General features: G+C 44.0%; 3 long non-coding RNA genes across 3 annotated transcripts; all 3 read left to right on the top strand.

Annotated features, from left to right (window-relative positions):
* Positions 1-2,186: 2,186 nt before the first annotated feature.
* LOC123503962 lies at positions 2,187-2,821 on the top strand. The gene is made up of 3 exons (XR_006674661.1): positions 2,187-2,244; positions 2,457-2,675; positions 2,761-2,821. It is a non-coding gene; the product is annotated as an uncharacterized LOC123503962 (long non-coding RNA).
* A 2,846-nt stretch (positions 2,822-5,667) lies between these two features.
* LOC123503957 lies at positions 5,668-8,678 on the top strand. Its single transcript, XR_006674656.1, has 4 exons — positions 5,668-6,097; positions 7,453-7,570; positions 8,293-8,431; positions 8,594-8,678. It is a non-coding gene; the product is annotated as an uncharacterized LOC123503957 (long non-coding RNA).
* A 627-nt stretch (positions 8,679-9,305) lies between these two features.
* LOC123503956 lies at positions 9,306-9,918 on the top strand. The gene is made up of 3 exons (XR_006674653.1): positions 9,306-9,341; positions 9,554-9,772; positions 9,858-9,918. It is a non-coding gene; the product is annotated as an uncharacterized LOC123503956 (long non-coding RNA).
* The last annotated feature ends 3,577 nt before the right edge of the window (positions 9,919-13,495 follow it).

Raw genomic sequence — 13,495 nt, 5'->3', positions numbered from 1 at the left:
ATGAAATGATTTACGTAATTTAGCCGAGTGACCCCCGCTCCCGCTCGCGTTCTCTGTGACCACAGCCCAGGTGGTGACTCATCGTAGCCCCGGGCTGCCGCCTCTTTTCCAAACCCGCAGTTCGTCAATATTTTGCCTAATATCTGGTGATTTCTACGTGTTTTCGTGTGTTTCTAGGTTCAGGTGTGTAGATAGTAGTAGCAGAAGGAAGTAGAAAGGAGGAATAAAGCAGAATAAGGTGGAAGGAAGGAGAAAGAGAGGAAGAAGAGGAGAAGCCAAGCCACAATACTTAAGTCACCCTCCATTTCCTCAATATTTTGCCTAATATCTTGTGTTTTGATGTGTTTCTAGGCTCAGACGTGAAGACGGAAGCAATAGAAGGAAGAAGAAGGAGAAATAAAGGAGGAGGACGAAGAAGAAACGAGAAATAGAGGCGGAATAGGAGAAGAAACCAAGGTGGAATATTTAGGTAAGTGACCCTTTTAATCCTAACGTTCTTTACAATGCATAGTGTTGGTCTGGGGTATATTTGGGGTGTTTTAAGTGTGTTGCAGGGTGTTTTGGGGTGTTATAAGTATGTTTTGGGTGTATTTTGTGTGTTTTGAGTGTGTTTTAAGTCTTCTATGTGTATTTGACGTGCCTTGAGTGTGGTGTGGAGGTGTGTTTGAGTATATACATGTTTTGAGTGTGTTTTGGTGGCATTTTTTGCAGGTGTTTGAGTGTGTTTTTTGAGTGTTTTAAGTGTTTTGGTTTGTTAGTTTTAATGTTTGAAGATTTCATTATATTTTGTGTCTATCTTGGGTGTTTGTGTTAGTGTTTCAGTATGTTTTCCAGCATTTTGAGGTGTTGCATGGTGTTTTGAGTGTGTTTTGGGTTAGATTTAAGTGTTTTAAGTGGTTTTGGTTTGTATTAGGAGTCTCTTGAATGTGTGTGAGGATGATTTCATTATAAATTGTCTCTATACCAGCGCTCTAACCACTGTGTGTGTGTGTGTGTGTGTGTGTGTGTGTGTGTGTGTGTGTGTGTGTGTGTTTGGTGTCATTTTGAAGTGTTTCATGATGAGTTTAGTGTGCTTTGGGATAATATTGAGTGCTTTGAGTAGTTTTTGTGTCGTGTGTGTGTGTGTGTGTGTGTGTGTGTGTGTGTGTGTGTGTGTGTGTGCATTTCACTCACACAATGCAATGGTGGCAGACGGACCTGCAGACGACCCCCGCACGGAAGACCAACGACTTACGTGCCTCAGACCGTCAGTTCTCGTAAGGGCGGTGTGAATGGCATCCCGAAGCAGCGCATGTGTGACGGCTTCAGTGACTACTGCAGTAACGGAGAGGTGAGGAGAAGGCCTTGCTTGTGTCACTCTGGCACGCAAGGCTTAGCTCATGCCATTAACTCCATTGTTTCATATAAAAGTTGCAGGTTTTCTTACATTGTATACAGTCTAATTCAAAATCACAACTTGACACTGCTGAAGCAAATGCCTTTGTTGTGGCAGGATGAGTTTGTGCAGCTGTGTGGCATTGACGAGTGCCGGGAGAAGAATGTCGGGTGTGTGTGCATCAACACTCCAGAGTCATACTGCTACTACTTACTACTGCCAGTGCCGGCCATGCAGGGTACACACTCGTCAGGAAGTTCAAGTGTGAAGGTGAGGCCTGGCTGGACTGTCACTGTCACTGTCACTCTACCACGGTCTGTCTTCTTAAACTTGTCAGCCCTTCACCTCTACAGTTAGCAGCAGCCTAAACAAGTTAGTGTGGTATTCAAGGGTACTGTTGTTATTCTTGGCATACATCAACGTGCATTTTGTCTCACGAGTATGACTGAGATCAGCGATGTGCGGATAAGTTGTTCTTTATGATTAAGTATAATTTTATGTTGTCATATGCATTTCTCATGAGTAATGGTATCATTTTTGTAGTTTTCCTTAACGTATCGCTAAATATGTGTTCCTGAAATGCGTGTAAATCTGTCGTTACCTCCTCTTTTTAAGCTGTATCCTTAAGTTGTAATAAATGTGTGTTTCTGAGAGTGTAATTCTCCACCCTCAGACGTTGACGAGTGCGTGGAGTCGGCCAGATCCTCTCCCTGTGGCCCATCCCCTCAGCAGTGTTCGATCCGCCCACCAGCAGCACCAACGGTCAGGAGAAGACGGTCATTGAAGTGTCAAGTCCCCAAGCTGGCATGGTGGTGGGTGTTGTGCTGGGCTCCCTCGGGGTTCTTTGCCTAGCTGTTGGGCTAAGTCAAGTAAGTAGTTTTTCACTCCTTTATGCTGTGGCTGTGCTGTGGCTGTGCTGTGGCAAAGATGGCGTAATTAAGTAGTGGGTGAGATTGTAGCAAACTTGAAACACTTCCTAAATTGTTCTTGACACACTGACAATATTCCTTTAGTGTATAGTTAGCCGACTCACACTTCATACCTTTCCTTTCATCTCACCTGCAACATGTTCACTGTACAGAGGTTTGTCGGGTTCCTGAAGATGCGTCGACGTGTTATCATCCACGCAAGCTTCCCCAACCCAGCCAGTGTACCACAAGACAACAGGCACTGAGGAGGACGGGAGGAGGGAGCGCGCGGCTGCTGCAGCATGCACCATTCAACAGGACGGCATTGTATTCCTCCCACAGGAGTGACTACAGCGAAGCAAGCCCAGAATAAAGCGTTGAGTGACCGTGATGTGAGTATTGTGGTTTGCACATCATTTGTTTTCAGGACTTGTTACTGTTGACGCCATTTCAATATTGTTCCACCTCTTGTTCCAGGATTCAGTACTGCTAACACCAAACAAGTGAGGGAAGTGTTTGGAGTGAGCGTGCAAGACATACAACAGACACCACACTGCTGCTGCTGCTGCTGCTGCCGGTGTAGCCAAAGGAACAAGAGGAGCAGGAGGAAGAGGAGGAAGAAGAGGGTGATTCTTGGAGACGTAGCAATGAAGTTGTGAAGGTTGGCCACAAATCTTCATCACTGGTGTAGTGTATTTCATTGACCATTTGTAGATTGGGTGGATAAATTTGTATATTTTGTAGACAGTTGTAGATGTGTAGTGGGTAAGGTTTTTTGCAATGCCTTATCTACACCAGCAGAAAACAGTGATATGGACAAGTTGTGCATAGCATCGTGATAGGAGTGTACAGTGTACATATTGTGATGTATACCTCTTTTTCTTTTCAATGGTAAATATTTCTATTGAATATGTTCTATTTGATATGTTCAATATGTTTTCATGTGTTATTTTATATAGCTTGCATTGTGTTATTCCGGTGTAAATCCTCTGCTTCCACGTGTCAGATGTATACCAGTATCCAATTGTCACCCTTAATACGCCCTGTTATAGGCTTATTAGTTTTTCATATTTCCTACCAGATGTCTCTGGTGTGTGGCCTAGTGCTAGGTTATCAAGTTCCCTTGTTAGAGAGAGAGAGAGACTCGGATCAGCACCGCGTCGAGCTGCCTGCCCACCTCCTCCATTGTCCTTCGCTCCTCACTTGAGTATTGTGAACGTTGTATTTAGTTTCATCACGCCTCTGTGTTTGTAAAGGAAGAGTGTTCCAATAAGTGAGCTCTGTTGGCAGTCACATGTGTATTTCAAAGGTGTTTTGCTAAGTGGTGAGGTGTTGTGGTGTATATATCTGTCTGTACGGTGTTCGAGGTAGCTTTCGCCCACGTTCGTGACGCTACCTTCCGTACTGCATTTAATGTGTGGATTTCCCTTTTTGACCCCCTCTCCTGATAAAGCTTAAAAGTGTGGTTACGTTGCTTCAGTGTACATTTCCCTCGTGTAGCGGAGTGGTTGTCACTCTCACTATTGCAAGGTGTGGTGTAGACGTGGCTCTGTCTGTAGTGATCACAACAACCTGTTCCTTGTTGTGTGTCTCCAAGATAGACCACAAAAGTGTCTTTTTTGTTTTGTGGGGTGAAGCACAAAGGTATTGTTACGTGTTTCCAAAGATGATGTTTTGTGAGTCTTTCAATGCAATACTTAATTGAAGTTTGTGGCCAATGTTTTGCAGTTTTGTTAGTTGTGTTCATTTTTCATACCTATTGATATGACGATATCTTGTGAATGATGCTCCTGTATATTTGTAATGGCAACACAATATCTCTTGATGTAATAAAATGCATAATGTATCGACCTGTTTTCCTATCAGTTGAAAGAGATGCACAACAACATCTGGTTTGCAAGTGAAGTGATATTAGTGAACAATTTGTTGCATGGCGCCACCACAGCGTCTGAGGTGACACGATGCCACAATATAGTTGCATGGAAATACTTGTAGTAGTAATGTGTCAAGTGAATGCATGCCAGTGTGCTGCTTCCCTCACCACTCGCTAACGCCGTCGCCTCTTTCCCCGTCACATGCTGGAATTTTAATTCAGCCAACACAGTAGTTGTTCCATTGCACATGTGCCTACTTGCATAGAGTGTAGACACCCACCAACGCTGTCACTCTCACTTCCTTCTACTGATTTGATGTTCATGAATCAAACTAACCTCGGCCACATTTCCACTCATGGCTACGCTCAGGGAGAAACTGTTCACACTTGCATCACTCAACGGTGACACACCACGCGGATGCGCAACACTGGCTGGAATACCCTGTTGCTCCGTATCGTATCACTGGCTGACACGCAACGATGAAACGATGCAGGAAAATGCTGTCAGTGTGTTCGCACCTTTAGAAAGTGGTGGTGGTGGTGGTGTCAGTGTGTTGTGTATTGGTAGTGGTGGTGGTGGTGGTGGTGTCAGTGTGTTGGTATGGTGGTGGTGGTGGTGGTGGTGGTGGTGATTGTGGTGGTAAGTACTCGTGGTGTGTTTGCTTGTTTTGCATCGTGAATATTGATATTTTTTTTTTTTAAGTTAAGGCCTATAGCGCCTGTAGGCTCACTGGAAGAGTATTTAGGAAGCGGTGTTGAGCTTCCACCCATTAGTGGCGCAGGCAATTGTATTTCTAGTGGTGGGCATATCAGGGCCCATATCACCACCTAAGCTCATCTTGGTGTAACCACCTAGAGCCTGGGTATCCTGGTGACATGTAGCTAACTTTAAACCACTCCACAAATGGCAAAGTGTTTAAGGCTGTACGTGGTGGGATTCCAACCTACGCATGGACGTCTGTCCTATCCTACCACCACCACTGCTCCACCGCCTCCTGCTTGTTTGTAGATAGATGGACAAGAGGAGAATTGGATGGGTTGATAGATATGTAAATGGACAGTTGGATAAACAAACAGATAGATGGATAGGTGGGCAGATAGATAAGTCAATAAATTCGTGTATAATTGACAAGGTAGATGTGTATGGAGATAGAAAAACGTGTATATTCCTCTACTTATCACCACTTCACCCTTATTTATTGCCAGAAATACTCGTACAATCAGGCGATGGAAATAGAGAATGCGAGATATAGTGTAGTCTGCCTCTTAAGCACCGCGTGAGATGCCAACACTCGCTGCACAACAAGATACAATTTTAATATTTCCTGCTTTGACAAATAACCGAAGCCTGAACACAATAGCGAAGGGAAAGATGTCACAATAGCCAGTAAATCATTATGTGGTGTTGGTACAAGTATAGTGTCTCATTGATCAAAGATATTGTAAGAGATAGTTACCATAAACTTTCATACACACCTGCTCCCTTCACAGACACACCGCCTGGCGCCTGCTACGAATGGGACGGCAGTTGTCCATGTCCAGTGGTCGTGGTGACGGTGAGGGTGGTGGTGCTGGCGGTGGTTATACTGTCCCGTACACACACACACACACACACACACACACACACAGCCATAAACCTTCAAAATACACTCTTATATACGGAAAACACTCGTAAGCATACTGAAAACACCCACAAACACATCCAAAAAAAACACACACACACACAGACATAAACCCTGAAAAGACACTCTTATATACGGAAAACACTCGTAAGCATACTGAAAACACCCACAAACACATCCAAAACACACACACACAAGTGATGTGTTGCTATATCACCAACAGTTTTCAAGCAGCACCAATCACCAACTACCAAACGACAAGACAAGCAGTGCGGCCTTCACCACAACCTCCACACTGCCTTATCTTCATGAATTAAAGGTACTTATAAGGCCATTCACTTATTGTTAGGTTTTCTTGACGTATGAGAGTGAAAATAGAAGGTCAATATTAATATGTGATAGGTATAACGAGCATTAAAGAGAGCCAGGCGTCTGTATTACCCGCTGATATTTGCTTCCTTCACTTACCGTAAGCCAAACATGTGTCACAATGCAGCCACCAGTCTACCATTTCATATCCCTGGTCAATAGTTCCCTGAGTGGCTTAATTTTAGCTTGGTAAGATGATAAAGGCTAAATATGGAGGTCCGCCGCCGCTCTTCCCAGTGTTGCCTCCGGGCCGCCTCCCACCAAGACCCCAGCCACCACCCTCCCTCCCGGGGCAGCCTGCTGGGTCAAATACTTTTTTTCAAATATTTCCTGAGGGTATTATTACGCTTCCATGGTATGTTTTTATGGTTTGTTTAAATGTTTCGTTGTGTTTGAAGTGTGTTGCGCGCCTGTGTTGGGTAAATATGTGGCGTTTAGTGGTGTTTTATGGCGTGTGTTAAAGGCTTTTCAACGGTCAAAATTTTCCATTTCGAATTTTGAGGTTTCTTATTTCAAGGTATAAGTGGGCCTTTCTATTATCAAAGGATCGGCTGTCCTCTTTTAGGCGTGAAATCAATCTATTTAGTGAAATATGTGGACTTTGAAATGGTGTTTGGTGGTGTTGAAAAAACGTCTTATTTTTCTTTATTTTATTTGGTGACGTTTGTGGTTGTCGGTGTAACTCGCTGTGGAATGCCTTGAAAGATACCTCACACTCCCTCAAATGTGGTCAAACACTCGCCAAGTGAAAATGGCTTGACTTTGCAGGGCGTTGTAGCAGATTTATAAGTTTTAATGTTGTTTTATATTTAGCATACTTAATTTAGACATTTTTTAAAAACTAGTTAAGCTGGAGTTGTTTTGATATTTTTAAAATTAGTTTTCCTATTTATCACGTCCTAAAATAACAAGCATTCGGCCGTGGCTTCGTTTTTTTGAAAAGTCATTTTCAAAATGAAATGATTTACGTAATTTAGCCGAGTGACCCCCGCTCCCGCTCGCGTTCTCTGTGACCACAGCCCAGGTGGTGACGCATCGTAGCCCCGGGCTGCCGACTCTTTTCCAAACCCGCAGCTCGTCAATATTTTGCCTAATATCTGGTGATTTCTACGTGTTTTCGTGTGTTTCTAGGTTCAGGTGTGTAGATAGTAGTAGCAGAAGGAAGTAGAAAGGAGGAATAAAGGAGAATAAGGTGGAAGGAAGGAGAAAGAGAGGAAGAAGAGGAGAAGCGAAGCCACAATACTTAAGTCACCCTCCATTTCCTCAATATTTTGCCTAATATCTTGTGTTTTGATGTGTTTCTAGGCTCAGACGTGAAGACGGAAGCAATACAAGGAAGAATACGGAGAAATAAAGGAGGAGGACGAAGAAAAAACGAGAAATAGAGGCGGAATAGGAGAAGAAACCAAGGTGGAATATTTAGGTAAGTGACCCTTTTAATCCTAACGTTCTTTACAATGCATAGTGTTGGTCTGGGGTATATTTGGGGTGTTTTAAGTGTGTTGCAGGGTGTTTTGGGGTGTTATAAGTATGTTTTGGGTGTATTTTGTGTGTTTTGAGTGTGTTTTAAGTCTTCTATGTGTATTTGACGTGCCTTGAGTGTGGTGTGGAGGTGTGTTTGAGTATATGCATGTTTTGAGTGTGTTTTGGGGCATTTTGAGGTGTTGCATGGTGTTTTGAGTGTGTTTTGGGTTAGCTTTTAATGTTTCAAGTCATTTTTGTGTGTCTTGGTGTTTGTAGTTAGTTTTGAGTATGTTTTCCAGCATTTTGAGGTGTTGCATGGTGTTTTGAGTGTGTTTTGGGTTCGATTGAGTGTTTTAAGTGGTTTTGGTTTGTATTAAGGGTCTCTTGGATGTGTGTGAGGATGATTTCATTATAAATTGTCTCTATAATGTGTGTGTGTGTGTGTGTGTGTGTGTGTGTGTGTGTGTGTGTGTGTGTGTGTGTGTGTGTGTGTGTGTGTTTGGTGTCATTTTGAAGTGTTTCATGATGAGTTTAGTGTGCTTTGGGATAATATTGAGTGCTTTGAGTAGTTTTTGTGTCGAAAAGGGGTCATGTGTGTGTGTGTGTGTGTGTGTGTGTGTGTGTGTGTGTGTGTGTGTGTGTGTGTGTGTGCATTTCACTCACACAATGCAATGGTGGCAGACGGACCTGCAGACGACCCCCGCACGGAAGACCAACGACTTACGTGCCTCAGACCGTCAGTTCTCGTAAGGGCGGTGTGAATGGCATCCCGAAGCAGCGCATGTGTGACGGCTTCAGTGACTACTGCAGTAACGGAGAGGTGAGGAGAAGGCCTTGCTTGTGTCACTCTGGCACGCAAGGCTTAGCTCATGCCATTAACTCCATTGTTTCATATAAAAGTTGCAGGTTTTCTTACATTGTATACAGTCTAATTCAAAATCACAACTTGACACTGCTGAAGCAAATGCCTTTGTTGTGGCAGGATGAGTTTGTGCAGCTGTGTGGCATTGACGAGTGCCGGGAGAAGAATGTCGGGTGTGTGTGCATCAACACTCCAGAGTCATACTACTACTTACTACTGCCAGTGCCGGCCATGCAGGGTACACACTCGTCAGGAAGTTCAAGTGTGAAGGTGAGGCCTGGCTGGACTGTCACTGTCACTGTCACTCTACCACGGTCTGTCTTCTTAAACTTGTCAGCCCTTCACCTCTACAGTTAGCAGCGGCCTAAACAAGTTAGTGTGGTATTGAAGGGTACTTTTGTTATTCTTGGCATACATCAACGTGCATTTTGTCTCACGAGTATGACTGAGATCAGCGATGTGCGGATAAGTTGTTCTTTATGATTAAGTATAATTTTATGTTGTCATATGCATTTCTCATGAGTAATGGTATCATTTTTGTAGTTTTCCTTAACGTATCGCTAAATATGTGTTCCTGAAATGCGTGTAAATCTGTCGTTACCTCCTCTTTTTAAGCTGTATCCTTAAGTTGTAATAAATGTGTGTTTCTGAGAGTGTAATTCTCCACCCTCAGACGTTGACGAGTGCGTGGAGTCGGCCAGATCCTCTCCCTGTGGCCCATCCCCTCAGCAGTGTTCGATCCGCCCACCAGCAGCACCAACGGTCAGGAGAAGACGGTCATTGAAGTGTCAAGTCCCCAAGCTGGCATGGTGGTGGGTGTTGTGCTGGGCTCCTCGGGGTTCTTTGCCTAGCTGTTGGGCTAAGTCAAGTAAGTAGTTTTTCACTCCTTTATGCTGTGGATGTGCTGTGGCTGTGCTGTGGCAAAGATGGCGTAATTAAGTAGTGGGTGAGATTGTAGCAAACTTGAAACACTTCCTAAATTGTTCTTGACACACTGACAATATTCCTTTAGTGTATAGTTAGCCGACTCACACTTCATACCTTTCCTTTCATCTCACCTGCAACATGTTCACTGTACAGAGGTTTGTCGGGTTCCTGAAGATGCGTCGACGTGTTATCATCCACGCAAGCTTCCCCAACCCAGCCAGTGTACCACAAGACAACAGGCACTGAGGAGGACGGGAGGAGGGAGCGCGCGGCTGCTGCAGCATGCACCATTCAACAGGACGGCATTGTATTCCTCCCACAGGAGTGACTACAGCGAAGCAAGCCCAGAATAAAGCGTTGAGTGACCGTGATGTGAGTATTGTGGTTTGCACATCATTTGTTTTCAGGACTTGTTACTGTTGACGCCATTTCAATATTGTTCCACCTCTTGTTCCAGGATTCAGTACTGCTAACACCAAACAAGTGAGGGAAGTGTTTGGAGTGAGCGTGCAAGACATACAACAGACACCACACTGCTGCTGCTGCTGCTGCTGCTGCTGCTGCTGCCGGTGTAGCCAAAGGAACAAGAGGAGCAGGAGGAAGAGGAGGAAGAGGAGGAAGAAGAGGGTGATTCTTGGAGACGTAGCAATGAAGTTGTGAAGGTTGGCCACAAATCTTCATCACTGGTGTAGTGTATTTCATTGACCATTTGTAGATTGGGTGGATAAATTTGTATATTTTGTAGACAGTTGTAGATGTGTAGTGGGTAAGGTTTTTTGCAATGCCTTATCTACACCAGCAGAAAACAGTGATATGGACAAGTTGTGCATAGCATCGTGATAGGAGTGTACAGTGTACATATTGTGATGTATACCTCTTTTTCTTTTCAATGGTAAATATTTCTATTGAATATGTTCTATTTGATATGTTCAATATGTTTTCATGTGTTATTTTATATAGCTTGCATTGTGTTATTCCCGGTGTAAATCCTCTGCTTCCACGTGTCAGATGTATACCAGTATCCAATTGTCACCCTTAATACGCCCTGTTATAGGCTTATTAGTTTTTCATATTTCCTACCAGATGTCTCTGGTGTGTGGCCTAGTGCTAGGTTATCAAGTTCCCTTGTTAGAGAGAGAGAGAGACTCGGATCAGCACCGCGTCGAGCTGCCTGCCCACCTCCCTCCATTGTCCTTCGCTCCTCACTTGAGTATTGTGAACGTTGTATTTAGTTTCATCACGCCTCTGTGTTTGTAAAGGAAGAGTGTTCCAATAAGTGAGCTCTGTTGGCAGTCACATGTGTATTTCAAAGGTGTTTTGCTAAGTGGTGAGGTGTTGTGGTGTATATATCTGTCTGTACGGTGTTCGAGGTAGCTTTCGCCCACGTTCGTGACGCTACCTTCCGTACTGCATTTAATGTGTGGATTTCCCTTTTTGACCCCCTCTCCTGATAAAGCTTAAAAGTGTGGTTACGTTGCTTCAGTGTACATTTCCCTCGTGTAGCGGAGTGGTTGTCACTCTCACTATTGCAAGGTGTGGTGTAGACGTGGCTCTGTCTGTAGTGATCACAACAACCTGTTCCTTGTTGTGTGTCTCCAAGATAGACCACAAAAGTGTCTTTTTTGTTTTGTGGGGTGAAGCACAAAGGTATTGTTACGTGTTTCCAAAGATGATGTTTTGTGAGTCTTTCAATGCAATACTTAATTGAAGTTTGTGGCCAATGTTTTGCAGTTTTTGTTAGTTGTGTTCATTTTTCATACCTATTGATATGACGATATCTTGTGAATGATGCTCCTGTATATTTGTAATGGCAACACAATATCTCTTGATGTAATAAAATGCATAATGTATCGACCTGTTTTCCTATCAGTTGAAAGAGATGCACAACAACATCTGGTTTGCAAGTGAAGTGATATTAGTGAACAATTTGTTGCATGGCGCCACCACAGCGTCTGAGGTGACACGATGCCACAATATAGTTGCATGGAAATACTTGTAGTAGTAATGTGTCAAGTGAATGCATGCCAGTGTGCTGCTTCCCTCACCACTCGCTAACGCCGTCGCCTCTTTCCCCGTCACATGCTGGAATTTTAATTCAGCCAACACAGTAGTTGTTCCATTGCACATGTGCCTACTTGCATAGAGTGTAGACACCCACCAACGCTGTCACTCTCACTTCCTTCTACTGATTTGATGTTCATGAATCAAACTAACCTCGGCCACATTTCCACTCATGGCTACGCTCAGGGAGAAACTGTTCACACTTGCATCACTCAACGGTGACACACCACGCGGATGCGCAACACTGGCTGGAATACCCTGTTGCTCCGTATCGTATCACTGGCTGACACGCAACGATGAAACGATGCAGGAAAATGCTGTCAGTGTGTTCGCACCTTTAGAAAGTGGTGGTGGTGGTGGTGGTGGTGTCAGTGTGTTGTGTATTGGTGGTGGTGGTGGTGGTGTGTCAGTGTGTTGTGTATTGGTGGTGGTGGTGTGTTGTGTATTGGTGGTGGTGGTGCCAGTGTGTTGTGTATTGGTGGTGGTGGTGGTGGTGGTGTCAGTGTGTTGTGTATTGGTGGTGTGGTGGTGATTGTGGTGGTAAGTACTCGTGGTGTGTTTGCTTGTTTTGCATCGTGAATATTGATTTTTTTTTTTAAGTTAAGGCCTATAGCGCCTGTAGGCTCACTGGAAGAGTATTTAGGAAGCGGTGTTGAGCTTCCACCCATTAGTGGCGCAGGCAATTGTATTTCTAGTGGTGGGCATATCAGGGCCCATATCACCACCTAAGCTCATCTTGGTGTAACCACCTAGAGCCTGGGTATCCTGGTGACATGTAGCTAACTTTAAACCACTCCACAAATGGCAAAGTGTTTAAGGCTGTACGTGGTGGGATTCCAACCTACACATGGACGTCTGTCCTATCCCACCACCACCACTGCTCCACCGCCTCCCTGCTTGTTTGTAGATAGATGGACAAGAGGAGAATTGGATGGGTTGATAGATATGTAAATGGACAGTTGGATAAACAAACAGATAGATGGATAGGTGGGCAGATAGATAAGTCAATAAATTCGTGTATAATTGACAAGGTAGATGTGTATGGAGATAGAAAAACGTGTATATTCCTCTACTTATCACCACTTCACCCTTATTTATTGCCAGAAATACTCGTACAATCAGGCGATGGAAATAGAGAATGCGAGAGATATAGTGTAGTCTGCCTCCTAAGCACCGCGTGAGATGCCAACACTCGCTGCACAACAAGATACAATTTTAATATTTCCTGCTTTGACAAATAACCGAAGCCTGAACACAATAGCGAAGGGAAAGATGTCACAATAGCCAGTAAATCATTATGTGGTGTTGGTACAAGTATAGTGTCTCATTGATCAAAGATATTGTAAGAGATAGTTACCATAAACTTTCATACACACCTGCTCCCTTCACAGACACACCGCCCCGCCTGCTACGAATGGGGCGGCAGTTGTCCATGTCCAGTGGTCGTGGTGACGGTGAGGGTGGTGGTGCTGGCGGTGGTTATACTGTCCCGTATACACACACACACACACACACACACACACACACATAAACCTTCAAAATACACTCTTATATACGGAAAACACTCGTAAGCATACTGAAAACACCCACAAACACATCCAAAAACACACACACACACACACAGCCATAAACCTTGAAAAGACACTCTTATATACGGAAAACACTCGTAAGCACACTGAAAACACCCACAAACACACACACACAAGTGATGTGTTGCTATATCACCAACAGTTTTCAAGCAGCACCAATCACCAACTACCAAACGACAAGACAAGCAGTGCGGCCTTCACCACAACCTCCACACTGCCTTATCTTCATGAATTAAAGGTACTTATAAGGCCATTCACTTATTGTTAGGTTTTCTTGACGTATGAGAGTGAAAATAGAAGGTCAATATTAATATGTGATAGGTATAACGAGCATTAAAAGAGCCAGGCGTCTGTATTACCCGCTGATATTTGCTTCCTTCACTTACCGTAAGCCAAACATGTGTCACAATGCAGCCACCAGTCTACCATTTCATATCCCTGGTCA

Source organism: Portunus trituberculatus, chromosome 2 (genome assembly GCF_017591435.1).
Source record: "Portunus trituberculatus isolate SZX2019 chromosome 2, ASM1759143v1, whole genome shotgun sequence".
NCBI classification, from domain to species: Eukaryota; Metazoa; Arthropoda; class Malacostraca; order Decapoda; family Portunidae; genus Portunus; species Portunus trituberculatus.
The sequence above is the reverse complement of the archived record's forward strand: the minus strand, read 5'-3'. Positions and strand labels throughout refer to the sequence as shown.